Below are 4,673 nucleotides of genomic sequence, written 5' to 3'. Positions count from 1 at the left end.
GTAGGGTGTTGAAACATTTGCTGTTTTTCCTTTATAGCTGGCTCAGAGGTTTCATTCTTATTAGTGAATGAGGGTTAAGTAATAGGTCAGGATAAGGAAGGGACAGTACTTCTGACTACTGCTCACTGAGCCAGCTGTCGGCAAAGGCAAGGTTATGCTATTCTATTTAGAGATACCCAGATGCTCAAACTGTTAAATAATATTTTCCCGAGTGTGTCTGACTATTACTTATTTGTATGATGACAGTGGATAGAGGTCTCAAAACTAGAGCACTGTTATGCTAGGTGCTGTACACATATGTAAAGGATAGTTCCTTCCCCAGAGATCTTATTAACTAATTGGACAAGATAGACAAAGGAAGTATTAATTCTCAGTTTTACAGAGGTGATGCTGAGGTACAGGGAAATTTAAGTGACTTGCTATGTGCTTTGTTTGATAAAAGTGGTGCCTTTTTGGGCAAAGAGATTAAACAATTTCAGTTGTTGCCGGTAACTGAGAGAAGACTTGCTAGAGCAAGCTGCTTTTCCTTAGTATTTCCTTGCTCCCTTCACTCTGGCAGTCTCTCAGTGATCACTTAATTAGCACAACCAACATATTTAAAGTCTTCAAACTGAGCTGTATGGTGGGTGGCTGATGTAACAAATCTGAGCTTGATTTTCAGACGTACGGCACTGCCACTGACTTTTATTTGGACTTGTGTGCTCAATCCCACTGAAAATCAGACTAATGATTCAGTGTCTGAGTAGAGTTTCAATAGTGAATATTGTTACTACCAGCGGAAGCCACTACATGGGGGCATTTCAGAATCACTTTAGTGAGTATTGCATTGCTTTTGCCAACAAAAATACATCAGTACCACTTACAGGTGGTTATTCCATTTGAGGATTGTATATACAATAGCATTAAGACCACCACTGTTCTAATTTATATGCCATAATTAAGCTCTGAAGGGGACTGGAAAATGCAGTCAAGTTTTAGAATTTGGAAGAAAGAGCAGAGTTTCTGCTGTACGAGAGTCAATAAAATCTAGGTTTAATATTTTATAATTTGAGATGGTCACAATTAGCTGTTTAATTACCACACACATCTCTGAACAGTATAACTCCAGGCTGCTAAAAATCACTGGGGCCTGATTCTCTCACACTGATGTATATTTGAGGATAACTCAGGTGTAGTCAATGGAAAAGTCAGGGTTAGATCTGAATCAAGGCCGAGAGGATTATGGGCCTGTTCTCATAGCCGCTGAAGTCAATGGAAAGACTTGCATTGACTTCACTAGATATTGTGTCAGGCTCATTACCAGACAGCACTAGTGAAGATCTTCATGCTATTTCTGTTTATCTGAATTTATAGGAGACAGATCCTGGAGAAATACTGATCATCAGCAATGATTCACTTCTTTTTGGAAGCTGAACATATCTGAGGAATTATTCAGTCCTGGAACAAAAGCAGCTGTTTTCAGAATGGAGAGAGGTAAATAGTGCTGTCCTGCAGGGATCTGTACTGGGCTCAGTACTTCTCAATATAGTTATAAATGATATGGAAAAAGGGGTAAACAGTGAAGTGACAAAATTTGCAGATGATACAAAATCACTCAAGATAGTTATGTCCCTAGCAGACTGCGAAGAACTACAAAATAATCTTTCAAAACTGGATGACTGGGCAACAAAATGGCAGATGAAATTCAATGTTGATAAATGCAAAGTAACACACATTGGAAAACATAATCACAGTTGTACATACAAAATGATGGGGTCTAAACTGGCAGTTATCACTCAAGAAAGAGATCTTGGAGTCATTGTGGATAGTTAACTCTACTGTTAAATTTATCAATTTGTTCTAAAACATCCTCTGTTGACTCCTCAGATTTGTCACCTAAAAAGAGACTCTCATTCAACTCCATCGTCCACATTGGGTGGGAATTGAACCTGGGTGAGGGCCCTAACAACTGCCCTTAAGGTTTTAAGGAGGGTGCCACCTTTCTTCTGTGGCCAGCTTTAAAAATGCTTGAAACAAAACCAGATTTGTTTCAATTGCTGATTTTTTTTGTTGTTTTTTGAGTCAAACTAAAATAATTTTCATTTTTTGGAACTGCCAGCAAACCAAAAAATCAGTTATGCATCCATCTCTAGTCTAAAGGTAGGTCTGACCCACATAGTCAGGGCTTCTGAGGAGACTGGAATTATTCTGAAGTGAGCTAGTCATGGCAGCAGTTGTGGAATACAACATTTTGCCTTCCTCACTGTGCTCCGAACAGCAGTACCATAGTTAAGGCCCTATCAAATTCACAGCCAGGAAAAATGCACCATGTACTGTGAAATCTGGTCTTTTGTGTGCTTTTACCCTATACTATACAGATTTCACAGGGGAGAGCAACCTTTCTCAAATTGACCCAAAAGGGAGTTGGGGGGGGCACAAGGTTATTTTAGGGGAACTGCAGTATTGCCACCCTTACTTCTGTGCTGCCTTCAGTGGAGGCAGGAGAGTGGTGGCTGGCGGCCAGAGAGTGCAGCTGGTAGCTGGGCACCCAGCTGTGAAGGCAGCTCTTTACCAGCAGCATCACAGAAGTAAGGGTGTAATACCAGACCATGAACCCTTACTTCTGCGCTGCTGCCTTCAGAATTGGGTGGCCGGAGAGCCAAACAGGAGTTGTGAATAGATTAATCAGTGTGTGTTAAGCACTCTAATACTACAGTGATGAATGCCACAGAAAAGCCTGTGAGGAAGTTAATAATTCTGTCTTCAGAGCAGGCTATGAAGAGTGTGTAGTAAATATGGCCTGGGGGCCACATATTGAGCTATAAGAAGAAAAGGAAATATTGAATATCCACTCACTAATTGATTACTTTCCATTCTGCGCACTGAACAAGGCAAGAGGTCCTGCTGGGAAGAAATAGTATGTGACCATGCAAGTGAAGACTGTCTCTTACTGCATACTCACAGGGGGCTGAATTAAGGTTGCACAGGCAACCTGCTACATGTTGGAAAGGCTTTAAAACATTTTAATTCCAAAACCCATTTGGTTAATCATTCCTTTGAGAGGTTTTTGCTGTAATCTAATGCTTAACATCTCCTAGGTTGCAAAGGCAACCTTAATTCTGGCATTTTCTTACTTTTGAGTGCTTCACTGTGCAACTGTAATGCTCTTTTAATGTAGTTTTTTGTGTATTATAACTATGTAGAAAGAAATGCCCCAATGATACATTATAAATGTTTTACTGGCATGGGTCTGGGCTGACCACACTGTGCCCAAATGGAGATGCCCCAAGTTATTAATGCATCCCAGTTGATTGCTTCTGCACTACAAATAATAAATAATATTCATCTTCCAGACCAGACCTAAGTGATAGTTTGCTTTGTGGGGAGTCCACTCGTTAACACTCTGTTTCAGCGGTCTTGCTTGCTAATACTCATGATGTTAGACCATACTCTTTGACTATCCTTTGCCTGATGGTGTCCATTAACCTCGTTTAACAGCTTTCATTCAATAGATTTGAGAGCAGCCTGGAGCATGTTAATGGGTTAGTTTCTCTGAGATGAATTTTCAATACTCCAAATAATGCTGGCTTCCCCCCACAAAAAAAACCACAGCATTTTCTTCATATAGAATGAGAAGATGGGGTCTTTTGACACAACCTATAAATCAGGCATTCAGATCCAGATTAATGCTACAATAAGGCTTTCCACATGTATAAAGTTGTAGGGGATGCCTTAAAAAATGAAAAGAATACACTAAGACAAACGTTCTCTTATTGCTCCAGGATATCTACCTGTTAGGTAAGAAATTGTATCATGCAATAAGCTTTGTTTCTCTCATGGTCATTTATCAAAGTGGCAGGAAGCAGGAACACAGAGCGTAGTGATGTGTAACTGCTATTTCCCATCGATGTAGGTTACTCTGACCCTGGACAAAACTGTTGCTGCCTATTTAGTTGCAATGATGGATCGGTGCATCATGCTCTTCTATATTGCCATCCAAATAAGGGAACCCTTCTGCATATATTATCATTTCACAAAAGCTGCTCAGTGAGTACCAACCCTGCTGGTCACTCAGTAGTATAATTTAGCATTTTTAACTTAACCCCTTTTTGGTTTTTTTTGCTCACACATCCAGATCTTTGCTTTAAACCATCAGTGCTGCTGGCTAGGAGATGTTGAGCCTTGGGTTACAGTGAAAGCCTCTTAAAGGGATGATTAACCAAATGGGTTTTGGAATCAAAACTTTTTAACATGACAGGTTTTCTTCCCCCTTAGTGTTATGTTAGTTTCCATTATAGCATCTTGTGCTTCACCCCAGCTGATGAGATGTGACATGCTGGAACCTGACATGAGCTAATGCTGCACAGTCAGGTTGGGAAGATGTGAGAGCTGATAACTAGCCCCTTTTTTATAGCTGTGAAAGGGATAGACTGCATTGGAAGCAGCACGGTTCTGCTGTGGGGCAGGAGCGATTGAGGAGCCAAAATGTCCCGCTCCGTGCTGTGCGTAGCCCTATAGCAGAAGTTCTCAAACTGTGGTCCGCAGACCACCAATGGTCAGCGAGCTCCATTCAGGTGGTCCACAGACAGTTCCCTCTAAGGTGCGCACCTGGTGAGAGAATGAAGAGGCCACCCACCTAATTAGTGGAGCCGCGCAGGGGTGGCTCCACTAATTAGGTGCCTGGATCCTGGAGA

Source organism: Gopherus flavomarginatus, chromosome 5 (genome assembly GCF_025201925.1).
Source record: "Gopherus flavomarginatus isolate rGopFla2 chromosome 5, rGopFla2.mat.asm, whole genome shotgun sequence".
NCBI classification, from domain to species: domain Eukaryota; kingdom Metazoa; phylum Chordata; order Testudines; family Testudinidae; genus Gopherus; species Gopherus flavomarginatus.
This window is presented reverse-complemented; position numbering follows the sequence as displayed.